Genomic DNA, 19,450 nt, shown 5'->3' on the forward strand with positions numbered 1-19,450 from the left:
GGATCGTCGGAGCGTCGGCTAGATTGTCTGGCGTTGTTAGTTCCGTCTCTCGACGCCTGGAGTTCAGGTTCCATCAGGATCAACATAGCAGTTCATTCTTCTGAGTGCAGCAAATTAAATACCAAATACTAGGATCCATAAATTACTCTCTCACTCTCTCTCGCTCTTTCTCACTGAACCACTTAGTCTCAATGACCCTTGATCCAGGAACAAAGAAAGGATGAGACAGGAGAAGGAGCAGGGGTAAAACTGATATGTTACTTGAACTATCATATGTATAAAAACGAGAAGCTTATGAGTAGTCGTTCCCATTGCTAGAAAGAGATGTCAAATCAAAGTTCAAACAATAACGCCTTACCGTCGACTAATATAAATTTTGGGATGGTCACGACTGGAAAACTTTAAGCATAGAACTGCTACATCAGGATCGATCGAGGCTGAAGGATAGCAAAATGTAGTGGACGTCTCTACGTGGTCACTCATCTTGCTAAAAATAGAAGCTAAATCTCCGCATTTCACGCTGCTTTCTTACGTATGAAATTATCATCATCATCATCATGTGACATTGTCAGAGATTACATTCTTCCGCTGCGATAGAGTGGCAATGGCTTTCTTCGAGTAAAGGGCTACTGTGTGTGGCTTTAGTTGGCTACTGTTCAGTTATATTGGAAAGAAACCAGAATTACCTGGTTCCAAAGTGAACGTCTTAACTCCCTACCGATGCCCGCGGCTAGAAACATACATAGCCTCGTTTTAATCATGTGTGTGTGTGTGTGTGTGTGTGTGTGTGTGTGGAGAGGAGCTTGTATGTGTATTGAGTTTTTATGTATATGTTTATCTTTTCTGTTTGTTTTGGAATGTGTGCGAGTGGAGGCGAATGATCTGGTTTGGAGCTGTATTTACGGAGAAGAGTGTCACGAAGATTGCCGAAAGTGAATTACGAAAATATTGAGAAACAGACGCAGGCTGTAGATGAATATAAATAATTCGTTTGAATTAGATATCTTTTAATCGATTCATTATGAAACACACGGGTTATATTACTTTATTTTAAGGTTATCTAAAATACCAAAGAGGAATCCGATTGAAACCAAATATTGAAGTTGATCAGCCAGCAATGGGGGGCGGGGGTTCGGAATAACGTAGATGTGTTGGATGTTGACGCCTAACAGCAGGTTTACTCCGCATATCGCTTTTGGATTTTTGCTTGGAAGTGTGGCTGGCATTAATAGCGGATCGTTAAGAGAACCAAGTGAAGGGAAAGCAGAGCTACATCAATGGAATAGGGGTAATTTAACGTGTAAAGTAAAATAATGACACCACATCAGCTGAATATATAATTATATATATACCTAGAATATATTATCAAACATGTATTATGCTCTTCATTAAGAACTCTTCTTTAGCAAGAAATTTATTGGGGTAACATAGTAAAATTATATCGATTTTTCACCTCAAGACAGAAACAGCCGAACCAATTAACGTAATTTAATTGAAACACTTTCTCCGCAATATAGATTCCACGTTTCATACTTGCTCAACATTTATGCTGGTGTATATTCCTCATCGCTGTTCCGTTTCTACGAAGAAGAGTTATAGAGTGAACTAAATTGGCGATGCCTGCTTTATAAACCCATCCAATTATAATAGGAAATATTCCATTTCTTTTATATCATCCATGAGAGATCGATATCGAAATAACTCGACAAAGAAATATCTTAGGTTTAGTAAACTATTTTAGATGTTACAGCGAGTAACTTTGATTATTTCAGCAATTATACTTTCCCTGGATATCAAAGTTATTTGTAAGTTTGTCAAAGGGAAAAAAATCCACGACCATTAGCGATGAACGAGCGCACAAGAACACTGTCAGATGTGAGGAGTCTACATGGAACAAATATTACTGATTATTAGAAAGAGATTTTAAAGACGAAACACACAGCTCAAGTAACTCATTATTTTCTCGCTTGAAGAATTCAAAGAAAGCAGCAGATGGCAAATAATTTAATTTTCTTTGACTGGCGAAAAAAAAAGGGACCAGATTAAAGAACGTCACTATGCGGACAGCATATATAAATATACATATTTGAGTGTATAATTTACACACCTCCATTGATACACACTCGATTATATATACCTATACATATATACGTATATGTATATATGTGCATATACATACGTATAGATATATACTCATACACACACATACATATAGATATGTACTTATACACTCATACATACATATATATATATATATATATATATATATATATATATATATATATATATCGTGAGAATGGTAACATATTTGATTATCGTTGGATATGGAAATCCAATAACATCCTCTCCGTAACTGATTACCTTCTAAAAATTATAGCCATTCCTAAAAAACCTTTAAAAGCTCGGATAAAAGACATTTAACGTGGAGCGAAGGATCATATTTTTGACCCTTTACAGGAGTTACAAGATTGGGAGAAGGTAGTGAGAACGGTAGCCTTAAAATAGGGATCTAGCCCCCTCCTACGTCACTGCAACAAATGGGGACTCTGGTAAAATTATCCAAAAGTCAGATCCGGTAATGATGGTGAGGTTAAACTGTGCGACGGATTAATTCTACCACCTAACATTACAGATTATGCAAATCCTGTTTTATTGTGGAAGTGAGACAAATATAGTTGCTATTGTTTATTTGGTGTAAAGTTGTGAAATTAGAACAGCAAAAAACAAAATGCAAACAAATTGAAGACTTTTACATAATTAACTCCAAACGAGATAAACAGAGAGATAGGTCGACAGACAGACAGACAGACGGGCAGATTAGTTTGTGTTTTATGGAAATTAAATGTAGAATTCTCTACAATGACTGACCACCACTTAGAGGAAACATCCATTATGACAATCTTTTTGTTGTTCCTATCCACACAATCCAATGGTAAAGCTTATATTTATTTGTAGCGGGGTATTTTTATATGGATTCTTGATGTGCACTTGTGTATTGAATCATACTTTGTCATCGCTGGTAGGGCCATTGTACTAATAATAAACAGAAGCATTAGCTCAGTTTCACTTCTTTTTTCGTACCAGTCCATTGGTTAAACTTTTACCGAATTAACTAATCGGTTGTTTGATTAATCGTTCAGCCAATCAAACAGCTTAGTTTCTCAAAGTGCTTTCGTTGGTATTTGAAACCTCATCTGCTTCAGGTGGTAATTGAATTAAGTTAGAACAGGAGTGGTAACCAGCTTTTTAAAACTAATTCCTAGGAAATAATTTCAAATCTGGAACCAAATATCGATACACAGGGACAATATATTATTGGTTAGTAGGAAGGAGTTGGCACAGGAAACGATATAAAATAATATAAATCAATAAAAACAAGAAATAAAGAATAACGACAGAAATAGAAATGTTATTAAAGGTGTGAATATTGACCTAAGAAGTGACCTTTTTAGGCAAAGTCGTATCAGCAGATGGTTCTAGATTGAGAGGAAAGGTGATATGGCTTGTTATAAGTTGATATATATATGTTCTTCAGGTTGTTTCTTAGGATGTATGCATATATATTCAAACACGAATGCACACTCACACACACATAAATATATGAATATATGCACATATTCACACACACACGTGCACATATATACTCCAAATATACATACGTACGTACGTACATACATACATACATACATACGTACGTACATGCATACGTATGTACATACATACATACGCTGATTCTCTCAATTTTCCAACTATGCCAAGATCACGTGTATATATATATATATATACACGACGGGCTTCTTTCAGTTTCCCTCAACCAAATTCAGTCTTAAAGTATTGTTCTGCTTGGGCTATAGCACAAGACAGTTGCCCAAGATGCCACGTAACAGATAATCGATTTCATCGACCCCAGCACTTGACTGTCATTCCACCACAATAATAATAATAATAATAATAATAATAATAATCAATACACATGACATTAGAAATTTCTTAACTAATATTCAGCTTGGTTTCCTCTCAAATCGAATATTTCGTGTTTTTTTTTAAAGGACTCAGAATCTATCTTTATCAGCCATTTCATAATTAAAGTGATAATGCAAAGGTAGTGGGGGAAAAACATTGCGCTGGTTTATCATTATTATACGGCAAAGAGACGAGGAAACGGTAAACAGGTAATTATGATTGTAAAACAACAACAAGAAAATAAAAACTAATACAGAAGCTGGTAAAGGAATGACATGAAGTAAGGCAGAATAATTACATGGCTGGGAACAATGGTATTATTAGAGAAAGACATTTTATCTGCTAGTCCTTATCAAACCAACAAAAACGATATTGATCTCTCGATAGATTTCATTAGTCAAACGAATTTTTTGCTTCTAATCTTTTTATTGAATAAAACCTTTATTAAAATTTCTAATCGAGAATTAAAAAAAAAAAAATTCTAAATATATTTTCTTTCTGTGTTTATCGCTATGTGAGTCTTCACAGGATTATATGGTAGCGCTGATATATTTTAGACATCAATATAAATAATGAAGTGGGGGGGAAACTGTAACACAACCAAATCATATTCGATACCATACAAAAAAGCGAACGCGTGATTTAATTAGTTAAAACTATGTCTATCCCGATGGAATTAAATTAATATCGATACATATTTCGGGTGCGCGCACGTGTGTAGAAAAAGTAGATAAAGGTAGGCATAGGGAGTGTATCTACATGGAATGCAAATAGACAGAAGAGAATAATCTAATAGTCTTATCGTAACAGCTGTTTCGGTTGAACCACGACTGATGCCGCAGCTATGTTTGCTATGTAATTAAAATAAGGAATAATATTAATTTTTATGGATCCGTGAGGCGAAATCATGTTATTCTGATCGGAAGGTTCTGACTACATATACATATGCACACACACACACACACACATAAGGAAAACATAAAAAAAACGTATTAGCAAAAAAATCCAGAAAGTAAAACAAATACGGACAATCTGACCGGAATTTGCAAATAACTTGTCCGTGTTACCCCATTTGCTTTTCGTGAATACGCTTTATATATATGTGCGTGTGTGTGTGTGTGTGTGTGTGTGTGTGTGTGTGTGTGTGTGTGTGTGTGTGTGTGTGTGTGTGTGTGTGAAGGCGACCGGCCTTGTCACGCTATGTGTCACGCTGAGTCTCCCTGAGAACTACGTTAGGGGTACACGTGTCTGTGGAGTGCTCAGCCACTTGCACGTTAATTTCACGAGCAGGCTGTTCCGTTGAACGTATCAGCTGGGACCCTCGTCGTCGTAACCGACGGAGTGCTTTATATGTATATATATATATATATATATATATATATATATATACACACACACACACACATATATATTTATAGATACACAGATACACATATCATCATCAACAGTATTATTATTATCATTATTTATTATTATTATCATCATTATTATTATTGTTATAGACAGTAAAGAACCTTGTTGAAAGTAGTCACATTTCATTCTTCTTTGTTTTCCAGTTGTCTATTTCAGTTTGTTTTGGAAGTGTTTTAGAATTGGTGAGATTGATGTAAATTCCAATAATCCAAGATAATCAGATTGGCTGAGTGAGATTAAGACAAAACTGGTTGCGTTGCTGGTCTGACGTTGGTAAAGTGCTTTCGTAGAGATTGCGGATTTCGGGAACAACTACTTAAGGACTGGAGTTCTGTTTTTATTAACTTTACATCGAACTGATATGCGAGAGGGAGAGACATGGAGGGAGGGAGAGAGAGAGAGAGAGGGGGAGAGAGAGAGAGGGGGAGAAAGGGAGAGAGAGAGGGGGAGAAAGAGAGAGAGAGAACGGGTGAAAAGTAAGAGCGATGGAAAGAAAGAGGTAAAAAGAGATGAAGGGAAAAAGATGGAGACGTAAACAGAGCGAAGAAAAGTGCGAGGGAAAGGGAAAAAGAAAGAGAGAGAGAGAGAGAGACAGACAGACAGACAGAGAGGCCCTCACAACTGACTAGAAATAGTTGGTTATTAGTCAAAACCTCATCCGACTACCATGTTAGATAAACGCAAAACAATAATATTGGATAATATTATCTATTTTATCATAATACCTTAAATGTTGTGGTGGTCATGGTTGGAATCGCTTTCACTAAATGTTTGCTTTATCAGAGCTGAGAAGAGCTAAACAATAAATAACTACAACCTCAACAACAACCTCAATCTCTTGCAGCTTTTCGCACATTTGTGGACGTAAACGCAGATGCGTCTACGAAAGTCTGTCATGTGGAAATGAGTCAACCGATACAGACAGGTTCAACGAGATATGCTAAGCGCGATAGTCTTTCGTTTCTCCACCAACACACACACACACACACACACACACACACACTTATCTCTGACGTTTCCATTTAGATGCTTACTGCTGTAGCTTGTTTTAGTCAAAACAGCCAAGCACCGGCTGCATTAATACTTTCAATGTGAGTACGTGTCTGTTGTGTCGTCTTTCAAATGTGCACGGATGCAATGTTTCTGGGCGGATTTTAGAGTACAGCCTATCTGGTTCTTTGGACAGCCTGCCGATATGTTACACATGCTTATATATCAAGCACAAATATGTGACCACACACACACACACGTTGCTGTTGTTTGTTCGTTTTCGTGCCATGCCTGGTTCATAAGGGCCGGTTTCCCGGTTTCAATGGCGTAAAGGTTCCCTACCTGGACGGGACACCGGTCCGTCGCAGGTGAGCTGCTAGATGCAGGAGGAAAGAGTGAGAGGAAGTTGTGGCGAAAGAGTCAGCAGATGTTAGCCATTACTTTTTGCCAGAGTCGCGGGGAGCTTAGGTGTTTCGTTCATAAACACACACATCGCTCGGTCGGAGTTTCGAACCCGCGATTCCTCGACCGTGAGTCCGCTGCTCTAACCACTTGGCCATGTCCCTCCACCACACACACACACACATATGTACATATACAAAAAAACCCACATAATCAGCACTATACACACAAGACATAAATATCTACGTGTGTGTGTGTGTGTGTGTAGCGGTTTCGTTAGAATTAAAGAAAAACAGTCACGCAGTCTCCTTGTTTTTTTTCTGTGAATATTTCCATGTAATTAATATCGACAAATCTGTGAAAGAGAACTGAATTTTTACAATTCTTTGCGTAGGAGATAGCAACATGTTTGGAATAATTTGTTTCAAGATGATTTCATAGAATAAAAAAAAAAAAGGAGAAAGATTTGAAATCGGCAGAAAGGAATGTTGTTGATTACGTCATTAAATGCACAAATCCGTGCACCTGCCCTCTGCTTGCAATTCTCTCAAATCATTGCTTTTCACAAACTGCATAGTTTTCTCCGAAGGCAACTTTGCAGTTTATGAAAAGCAGCTATTTCTGTTACAGCAACTATAATTTGCAAGACCTATTGTCACCATCTAGTTCTTACATTATACGCCTTGGTGGACATTGACACTAGGAATTTCGTTATTTTCCCACTATAATTCATGGCTTTCTTTACGGTGAACCACGGATCTAGTTTGCAATCTCCCTGTTACAACAGATGTCCTATGCAGGGATAATGGTATTGATATCAATATATAAAAAAAAAAAGTATTTGATTTACGTTCCGTAAAATATATGAACTGTCATTTATTGATGCGTAATGTATGAGAATGTGGACGAAGAGTGCCAGAAATGAAGTCCATTTGATCACTCCCAGCTGAGTTTGGTGAATATATCTGTCAAATTATGACATGTGTAAATGACTGGAGAGAACATAATGATTGAGTCACACAGAGTATTAAGAAGCAGGAAGAAAATTTTTATTTTCAAAGAAAATCTATCATCTCTAGTCAAACCTGAATTAGTAGAATTACACGTGGGAAACCAAAAAAAGATAGAGATTTGCTTTTTGAAAGGTGGGTGTCGGTTCCATATAGAAAGAGCAAGAATATAAATGTTAATAATTTAAAAACAACAAATATATTAATTTATAATTGTAAAAAATAAATCTTGTTTCAAATAGACATATATAAAACATAATGTATATAAATTCAAATTACGATAAACGTAAACAAACAAACGAAGTTTGCTTTTAGAAACGTAGAGATGTCTTAGAAAATTAAAGAAATGATTTTAAATTCTCAAACGCAACCCCTATTTTGCAGAAAAAAGTGTAGGCGACAAGCCATGAGACTCGAACTCACACCTCTGTGATTACGCGTCGCGGTGCTCTTGACCATTTGAGCTAAACTGCCCAGCCACAAGTTTTTCGGCAAATTTAAGACGTATAGAAATCTCGCTTTATGAGAGGCTATCATATGTTAAATTCAAATTACGATAAGCGTAAACAAACAAACGAAGTTTGCTCTTAGAAGCAAGAACGCTAGATGTATTTCAGCCTTGGTGTACCCTCTCAATGACGAGCACTCGCAGCTAGTCACATGCTGAAAAAGATAAAATATTCATTTGAAGGAAAACCGTATGACCTTCATCCCTTCTTAGAAACATGAGCGACGACTGAAAGACATTGAACTGCTTTGAACATACGTAAAGAATTCAGATCCAGAAAAACGTCTTGCAATAAAGAAGCCATAAGCAGGTAGATAATACGTATCGGGTTTAAAAATCACTTTTAGCTTTATCTTATAATTAAGACAAATTACATTGAAATAAATATATACTGAGCTCACCTATAGAAATGACGGTGAGCAATGGACTGAAGATAGTTTGGAACGTATTATGTCACATATGGGTGCAAATAACAGGTGTTACTGAACGAAAGGTTAACAAAAAGTAGTTAAACGGTGTTGAGCGACTCCAGGATAATAAGGTGAGGTGCGGGGAGGAAAACCAATTAACCAATCATAAAACGAGTTTAAAATTGGCTCCAGCATAGCGTTTTGTACATTTGGCTGAATAATGATATATATATATATATATATATATATATATATATACATACACACACACACATATATACATAAATATATACACAGATATATAAGCAGAGAGATAGATTCCTTCATTAGACTATATATATATATATATATATAAAATCAATAATGTTCATCGTGTACTGAGAATACATGTGTGTGTGTGTGTATATATGTATACCAATTTTTCTTCAAAATAAACCTACAAAGGTTATCAAATGCGTGTGTTGTTTGGTTTGAAAATCGACAAAATGCTGCATTCATTCAACGCACAGAAGCATGTTTTATATATATATGTATATATATATATATATCATACTCCCGGCCGACATAAACAACAGTAAAATCGAGGAAATAGTTTAAGAAGTTTCAGCTGCCAAAGATCCACTCTTTGTTCGTTATGGAGCACTCTCTGATCTTCCTATTGTTCACACTTACCTGTTTGCATACATCTTTCTGTCTATGTCTCTCTCTCTGATATATATATATATATATATATATATATATATATATATATATATATATATATATATATATATACGCACACATGTGTGTATTGCAACATATATATATATGTGTGTGTGTGTGTGTGTGTGTGTTGCGATTAAGATATTGTAAACCTGCTTGTGCCCCCTATGTGTTTGTATTTTCGTGAATACAATGAGAGGCAGCGAGAATAAACCACAAATTTATGTGCACACCACTGACGCGCGCGTACACACACGCACGCACACTTACATACACACACACATAGACAGAGATGTATATACACACATATCCACGCATGTATACGCACGCAGATATAGACATGAATGTATATCTACATATGACATCTGCATTAGAATCTTTTTACTGTAAGGAGAGCAATTATTTTTCCTCTTCGCTAGCAAATTTGCCCGTTATCTTTGATGTATTAAACGAAGAAGTTCACCTATTAATTTGAACAGTTGCTTTTATTGCTTTCTCCGAGAAGAACTAGAAGAAGAAAAAAATATTTTGAGTACAAGAAATGGTTTAATTCGCCATTGAAGATATTTCGTTCAGACATTAGATAAGAACAGAAAGTATGTAAACAGCAACAACAACTACTACTACTACTACGAAACAGTAGCAATTTAAATAAAAATATAAGCACCAAATACTGAAACAATACAACTAACAACAACTACCACAATAACAAGAAGAACAACATCTGAGAAAAACAGCTGTTATAATTGGCGATATTATCCGTGTTAGTTGGATATAGATTATAGTTCGACAATTCTAATATGAATTCTATCTGTTGGTTCCCTGCTAGTTTTTTAACCTGCTTTGGTACTGGCCTGAATGACTTACTTAAGAAGGGAATCGGATCGATAAAACCGAGGTAAAGCAAAAGGCAAACGTTGAATCGATAAATCAAGTAAAAATAGGAATGTGATTTCAAAGTAAGGAAACAGGTTATGGATGGCGATTAGTTGACACATTTACATTGAGATTCTCTGCGGTGATGATATCAACATTCTCCCCTCCTGCGAGTATCTTTAGAAAATAAATAATTATAGGTTCCAATATAAGTTATTATCTTTGCGTTTGACAAACTAAAAATGAAGTGTCTGTAAAAATGAATATATACATATAAGTATATATATATACACACATACATATATATATATATATATATATGTATATATATATATATACATATATATATATATACACACACATATATATATACATATATATTTATACATATATATATAAATAAATATGTATATATATATACATATATATAAATATAAATATATATACACATAAATAAATATAAATATATATATATACATATATATGAATATACATATATATATATATATATAAATAAATACATATATATACATATATATATATATGTAAACACATATGTATATATATATATACACATATATACGCACATATATGCCAACGTATATACACACACACACACACACACACGCACACATACTGAAACTGGAATGATACAGAGAGGTTTAGCATTGTCCTTGTGTAACGATGGCACGCAAATTCGTGAAGCGTTCTATATTTTTAACTTGATGGTGGTGCTCCAGCATGACCACAGTCTGATGACTGAAACTAGTAAAGGGATATATATATATATATATATATATATATACATATATAGTGGAAAATAAATACATATACATATGTATATATATTTATGTATAGTTACTTTCCACTATATATATATATATATATATATATATATATATATATATATATATATATATAGATATAGATAGATAGATAGATAGATAGATATAGATTCAAGGCTTGAATATGGTACTTATGCGAAGGCACCCGAATATCGCATCCCAAAAGGATGGGTGATTAAAATCAAACAATAAGCAACACAGATTTTAAAAGTGATTGCAGTACGCACGTTTTAGTGGCGTCTGCCACTAAACAGAAGAGGGTAGGTTGATGTGGCAAGTGAGACTGATTAGTTTTTCCCTGATTATTCTAAAGACCATCAACAAGGTAATGGAACTGCTTCCAAACAAGAATAAAAACCAGGTTACTAATATATATATATGATTGACCGTTGACTGAACACTATTCAATTTTTTTTCTCCGTGTTTTTCTCCTTGTCTCCGTATTCTTTCTGTTGAAGAGCGTAGCTCGAAACGTCAAAGACTTTCCGTATTCCTGAGCGTCATACTAATACATCATTTTGTTATTTACACCACCTGTCCTCGTCTGTTGTTGTTTTTTCGTACATTCTCCCATATATATATATATATATATATATATATATATATATATATATATATATATATATATATATATATATAGCAGAGAGCTTCGTCCAGTATTGTAATGTATATAATAGATTGAAAGCTATGCTAACATATGAATAAATAAAGTACAATTGGCAGAGAGAAGTGACAGTGAAGAAGCTAAATGTGATTGTTGTCTGTGTGAGAGAGAGGTTGGGGAGAAAGAGATATGAAACGTGAGAAGGAGAAATATGCGCGAAATAGCAGGAGAATACGATACAGCCATCTTGGCGTCTGCCACTAATCAGAAGAGGGTAGGTTGATGTGGCAAGTGAGACTGATTAGTTTTTCCTTGATTATTCTAAAGACCATCAACAAGGTAATGGAACTGCTTCCAAACAAGAATAAAAACCAGGTTACTAATATGTTTCGCCTGGAATTTAAGTTGATTCTAGAGTGATAAATACAAAAGTGATTAGAATAGTTTAAATTTATTCTGATATCTTAAGTTCGGTACAGATTTTAGGAGAAAGTTCTAAGAGCCGTGTGGGCTTTCATTGCGTCTCCAAGGAAATTATTAGCGTGATTCAACTGGAATGGCTTTAATCCTGAGCTATAACATTGGAATTCTTCATTTCTCTACGATGCAGTCACAGTTGGAATTAGCAACATTAACCCCTGATAGGGGCCGATTTCCAGTGCGTATAAGCGACCGATATCACAAGCTACCCTTCGAACGGGATTCTGATCCGTTGTATTAACAGCTGAGTGAACTGAAACAACATGAAAATTAGGTGTTTTTGCTCGAGGACACAACACAGCGATCGTCCTGGAATCGAAACCACAATCATAAATGCAACTTCCTAATTACTAAGCCATGGGCCTTGACTGTTAGAAAGTGATTCGTTTAAGGAGTTAATAAGAGGAGGGGGAGGAAGGCCAGAGCTGATGATGACTCCGCTTTTCCGGATCCTCCGGTAGAAACAAACGAGGCAGTTACTTCCAGATTTCAGTTGTGACCAGAATTCATGCAGCAGAACGGAATTCATCTAAAAGTTACCAAGGACTAACCTAGATGACAGTTTAGCAGCACCATTTGGAAATAAGGAATGTGTGATGTTAAACCATTTCCCACGGCTATTGTTGGGTGTTGTTGCACTTGTTATTTAGCAACGGAAAACCTTGATCGAACAGACCTATGACCAAACATTGCAAGCGTGATTCGTTTGCTCTGGAATATATAGAACCATTTTATTTAATATGTCCTGTTTTTATTAAGGGGGTTCTGATTTGACGGTCACTAAGCTACAATTCTCGTATAACTATTGTCTTTGACTAAAACTGACTCGTATAGTGCTGACTGTTACCGTCTCATAGTACCTATTATATTCAGATAGAGTCAGCGAGAGTATATATATCAGTCATAAATGCAGCACAGTCCCATGAATTTTGCATGACATTGAATAATCTCGATCAACAGTCACAGATAATTTTAAATATCTCTGTTGTGAGTCTCTGCAGCAGAGTTAATCTTCAACAATCTCTCCGGCTAACTCTAAGTATCTGCTCATTTCTTATTGAAGGCCATATTGTACTCTACACAGAGATAATAAGGTAGCCTCCTCTACACGGTCCCTTTATATGTTAGAAATAGCGGCAATATTGCCCTGAGATGATATTTAGCACTCTTAAAACGGGACAGGACGCATTGGACAATGAAGCCCTCAACAGACTGTGACAAAGACAAAAACAAAGGCGAGAGGTTTACTGCTCGAATAGCTTTTGGTTACAGAAAACAGTGATCGGAACTGACCCCCTGGAAATGAACGGCACCAAATAACCCTGTTTCCCTGACATCTACCACCACCACCACCACTGCTCCTCTGTGACAGTGTGCATGCTCCTATGTAAGTGCTAGACATGCTGAAAGGAGCAGCCAAATCTTCATCAAATTAAGTCCTACTCTTGTAAAAACAAAAGCAGTTTTCCTGAAAAGAAAACAAAAGGGATGGTCACGATAAGAAAGCCTTTCAACATAAATCTATTCAGTTGACCTGAAACTAACCAACAACTCTGCATTGTTATATATATATATATATATATATATATCCTGGTGGTTAAGACAGGTGTATCATATTCAAGACACAAATCGACACACTGTATAAACATAGAAAACACATTTCTGCGTGCACATGCACTCCATTCTCCATCTGAGGAACACGTGTACCCGAAACCGAGTGACAGCTGAGTGAAAGCATTTTATAGGGAATCTTTCTCATAAACAGTCGTAAATAATCGAATCATATTGAGGTCGATCAAATAGATAGACAGATATTTATTTATAGATTCTCGCACAAATCACTTCACCTCCACACGTACATTTCTATGGGTATGTATTGGCAGTTTTTCGGACAAAACTATTGATTTTGCAGCAGGAGAAGCTAACCTTATTTACTTCATGTCTTGTTCAATCCTGTGTGCATCGTCTCTAGATTTCAGAGAGAATAAAATGGATAAATTCACGCATGTGTGTATACATAACAAACGCGTGTATATACGGTTGTGATTTTGAGTGCGTGCGTGACTGTGTATATAAATATGCATAGAATCATACTAACGCTCACAAATATATTTCTTGATAAACACACGTGCATACATACACACATATATATATGCATGCGTGTATGTGTGTATGTGCGCGTGTGTGAGAGAATACATCGATAAATATTCATAATTCTATGTATACATGAAAAAAGTATATCTCTGTAAATATTAGTCGTATGAAGATTTACATATACATAAATTACAGACATGCATATGCATAATATAATCAAATTGGTGCTTGCATTATATATATATATACATGCACACACGCGCGCGAACGTTCGTCAATGTGTTAACAGTTCCATCACTTGCAAAACCTCGTGCTGTGTTTTATATTCCGCATATAGCGGTTCAACAAATTAGAAATCGATAAAAGATGCACCGCATATACGAAACTTTCAAATGTGGACAGACGGGTAGTCAGAGCTACAGCATGGCCGCAGTTCACTGACTGAAAGCAATAATAGGATACAGACATCACGCACGCACGCACACACACAGACAGACAGACATACTCACACACACACACGCACACGCACACACACTTGTAAGTGTGAGTGTAGTGTTCAGCTTCACAAATAACTTGTTTGTGCGTGAAAAACATAATTATTCTGAAGTTGGTGAAGGGGAAATATTTTGATATTGGCATTCTGACAGGTTTTGTTTTATTTGTTAAAAAAGATAAAAACTTTTTCAATGCTAAATACAAAATAATAATCACAACAACAAGAATAATGGTTTTAAATGTTGGCACAATCCCGGCAATTTTAGGGGAGGGGTAAGTTGATTACACCGAGCCAGGGGTTTAACTGATGGTTATTGTATCGACCCCAAAAAGATGAAAGGCAAAGTTGACCTCGGCGGAATGTGAACTCAGAACGTAGCAACGGGCGAAATGCCGCTAAGCATTTCGTCCGGCACGCTAACATTTGTCAGTTCGCCGACTTTATAATAACAATAACAGTAGTAGTAGTAATAATAATAATAATAATAATAATAATAATGGTGATGATAATAAGAGTAGTAGTAGTAGTAGTAGTAACTGAATAGAATTCTGATCTAATCCAGTGCAGGTAGACAACAAAGAATAATAGTTGAGTTTGGTGATGAGTGAGAGTGAGAGAAAGAAAGAGAGAGAGAGTGGGGGGAGAGATAACAGTAGAGGAGAAACTCTGATATTTAATCGAATTCTTTCTGTTTCTATAGTTAAATGCAGGTAATTCAATTAAATCTTGTATTGAAGTTACAGAGTCCAGGTAGGAGGAGGACGAGATTTCCTTTCAATCCATTCATTAGATTTTCTGTAAGAGATACTTCAAATATAATTATATTCATATTTGTATTAAAACACTAGATTCGGCGGCGCCGAAATTATAGACAAAAATCAGAAAAATTAATTAATTTCTATTAGAAATAAGAAGAAAAATAACAAAGAAATCCTCGTTTAATGACGTTCAAAATTAGCTTCAGAAAGCTGAAGTATATATTTAGCCAGACTGCAGGAGTTTGAATAGCATATGTCTTCTCTTGTTATAATTGATGTTAGCGTCATTGGTGAGCAGCATCACCATTCTGGCAGGTCGTGGAAACTCACTCAGTTACAGGGAAGAAGAACAACTTACCACACGTGTGAGTGTGTGTGTGTGTGTGTGTTTGTGTGTTTGGGAATTGCATGAGTATATGAGAGGACGGGTTTGTATGTTTGGAAACTGTGTATGTGTGCGTGTGTATGAGAGTGTGTGCAAAAGAGCAAGCGCATGTATCTGAGAGGAAGCATGTGTGCGTGGAAGTGTATGAGCAAGTGTGCGGGGGGGGGGGGGGGCGCACGTGCTAAAAATGACCCGGAATGTCCAAATAGCCCAGAGCACCTCAGCATGAAAACCACAACGTCACATTTAATAGTATGGCAGGAATCCTCTGACTCTCCTGTTCTTTCCCCAGACCCAGTGCATCCAGCAGGCACATTATACAATGTCCTTTTTCTAAATCGGAAGGGCGTTATTTCAGATCGAATTTATTGCTGTTTCTCGCATGTCGAGCAACCAACTAGGGGTTAATCAACGGTTCCAAATCCCTATTCCATATATGGTACTGAGTGGTTAAAACGTTGGACAAACTACCTCGTGGTATTTGGTCCGATTTTCTACTCTCCAATTCAAACTTCGTCGAAGTAAACTTTGTCCTTCGTCGCTTTTGTGGTGGATAAATTAAATGACCAGGCAAGAGCGGGGTGGTGGTGGTAGAACAATTGTTAGAGCGTCGGACTGAATACCTGGTGGTGTTTGTTTCTTGTACCGCGTGGTAGACTTCGTTCCTTGGCCAGTTTAAACCCGCACCACTCATCTCCAGCTTTATATCTGTCCTGAAGACTGTCCACAGTTTTGGAGACTCTAAAAAGAAAAAAATAATAAAGGGGTTCTCTTGGTGTTGGGACCCCTTTCCCTGGTTTTACGATAAAAACAGACAAATACGAACTCAGCTAATGACTGGTACCTATTTTTATTACCAATCTAATGTGGTGATATTTTTGAGTAGCATCTGATCAAAGACGTTCCAACCGTGCCAGGGCTATTTTTCTAAATTAGGTTGTAATTATGCAGGATTGAAGAATGTGATTTGTGAATGATCTGGCTGCTATTTCTGCCAGGTCAAGCACCCGTCTACGGGGATATTATTTCTGAACAGTCACTACAATAAAGATGACATGTTGTACATACAAATGCTAGAGCCTTAATTTATAGAAAACCATAAATGGGGGAAGAGGTCTCATACACATTTCTGAGAGAGAGACAGAGAGAGTGGGATAGAGAGAGAGAGAGATGGGTAGATATATAGTTAGCTTGATAGAGATACATGGAGAGATTCTCACACACATTATATATGAAGCGGTGCTCCGGCATGGCCGTAGTCAAATGACACAAGATAAAAGAATATATATATATATATATATATATATATATATATATATATATATACACATACAGATGTATGTATGTATAAATATATGTGAGTGTGAGTGTGTGTGTGTGTGTGTATATATTTATGTGTGTGTGTGTGTGTGTGTGTGTGTGTGTGTGTGTGTGTGTGTGTGACAGAGAGAGGAGGAGAAAGTGAAGCCTATACATACAGTAAGGAAAGATTTCTTGCAATTGATGTAGAAATTTTAGTGTATTGATAGTTTATAACAGTCAGTATTAAATATTGATCGATAGAATTTCGTTAAATTTTACTTTTACTGTTTTTAGTTGTTTTTATTTTCTCTCTTTTCACAGAGTTTTGAAATTTGTTGATGAAAGCAGTAAATTACAGGTTTTATAGGAAATCCTTGACAACGGTAGTGTATACGAGAGAAGTGGAGAAGAACAAACCAAATCGATATTGTCAGGAGAAAAGTCTATAAACATCTTATGACGAGATATTTAAGAAGTCAAATATTAATGGAAAGAAAGTAATACAACCAAAGTAAACACGAAGAAAAACAGCTGGTTAGGAATATGGAGGAAGAAAAAATGTTTTTTACAAATCGGTCTGGATTTTTGTTACTTTCTCTCATTCTCGCCTGACATGCTCACATGTGGAGATATTAATAACACTTGGCAAAAGTGTTTGGGTTGTTTCGTTACGGACGTCGCCAAGTAGGAACAGTACTCAGATGATAATACCAACAACAACAACAACAATAACAATAATCGTTTCTACTGGAGGCACAAAGCCTCAAATTTGTGGGGAGGGGACTAGTCAATTACATCGACCCCAGTGTTTCACTGGTACTTAATTTATCGACCCCGAAAAATGAAAGGCAAAGTCGGCCTCGGCGGAATTTGAACCGAGAACGTAAAGACGGACGAAATGCCAGTAAGCATTCTGTCCGGCGTGCTAACGATTCTGCCAGCTCACCGCCTTCATAATAATAATAATAATAATAATAATCTTTTCTACTATAGGCACAAGGCCTGCAATTTGTGGGGAAAGAATAATAATAAAACTTTTTACTAAAGGCAAGGCCTTGAAATTTAGGGGAAGGCGGCTTGTCGGTTCCATCGACCCCAGTGCTCAGCTGGTATTTATTTCATCGATGCCGAAAGGATGAATGGTAAAGGCAACTTCGGCGGAATTTTAACTCAGAGCATAAAGACGGACGAAATGCCTCAAAGCATTTTATCCGACGAGCTAACGATTCTGCCAACTCGACGACCTATTTTATTAAAACGAAAAAAAAAAAGAAAAGAAAAGAAAAGAAAAATCGAATGGCAACAACAGCAATAACAATAGTTTATGATTTCGGTACAAAGAGGGGATTAGTCAAATACCACCGGTCAGGATATATAACTGGTACTTTATATTATTATCAACTCGGAACGGATAAAACGTCAAGGTGACCTCGTCGGTTTTGTACTGGGAACGTGAAGAGCTGAAAGATAAACTGCAAAGCATTTTCCTCTGATGTGACAATACGAACAGGTTGCCACTTTAGGATGGTCATAAGACAGACAGACAGACAGACATGTAAAATGTTGACAACTGTTGAGAAGAAACAACCAGAAAGTGATATTGATCGGATTACTCGGAAACGAAATAATGGACGACAAAAATTGCAAAGAATGGATAAGAGGCAAAGAATTTAATCTGGGTCTGAGATTACCAGGGTTCGTCCAGAACATGGAAGACTTGGAGAGACACTGTGATCGAGCAACGGTTTACAAGCTCCCCGTAAAAATTGCTTTATATATTGCGTTGCAATTAAATATTAATTCAAATATGAATAATTCATTGTTTAAATACTAATTGTCTATCAATAGTCATGTTCGAAAATTGATCTGTTTCGTTAGGAAACTCATCAGGACATTTCCCTGGACCACTAAGAAACTTTTCTTTTCTCCCATGTGCCAGGCCATTTAAAGTCAACGAAAACAAAATGTCCTGGAAACAGCTGTAAGACCTATCTATAAATGTTCTATAATGTACACAGCCTTGGTTATTTTTTTATCTCATTACGAAAAGTAAATCCTTATATATATATATTTAGAGAGAGAGAGAGAGAGAGAGAGAGGGGGGGGAGAGAGATACATACACGCACATACACCCCCTTTCAAACGTAATTTAACTGTTATGTTCATTATCAAATTTGTTTATAACCTTTCATAGGCGTCTGACCTGATCCAC

At 36.2% G+C, this 19,450-nt stretch overlaps 1 protein-coding gene and 1 pseudogene across 49 annotated transcripts in view; one reads left to right on the forward strand and one right to left on the reverse strand.

Annotated features, from left to right (window-relative positions):
- The window catches only part of LOC106879088 (voltage-dependent calcium channel type A subunit alpha-1), a 676,127-nt gene that overhangs the window by 388,358 nt on the left and 268,319 nt on the right, over nt 1-19,450 (reverse strand). The gene's annotated exons all lie outside the window — the stretch shown is intronic.
- On the forward strand, nt 10,902-10,993 carry LOC128250494 (U6 spliceosomal RNA; annotated as a pseudogene).

The sequence above is a fragment of the Octopus bimaculoides genome, chromosome 21 (genome assembly GCF_046866305.1).
Source record: "Octopus bimaculoides isolate indiv1 chromosome 21, ASM4686630v1, whole genome shotgun sequence".
NCBI lineage: Eukaryota > Metazoa > Mollusca > Cephalopoda > Octopoda > Octopodidae > Octopus > Octopus bimaculoides.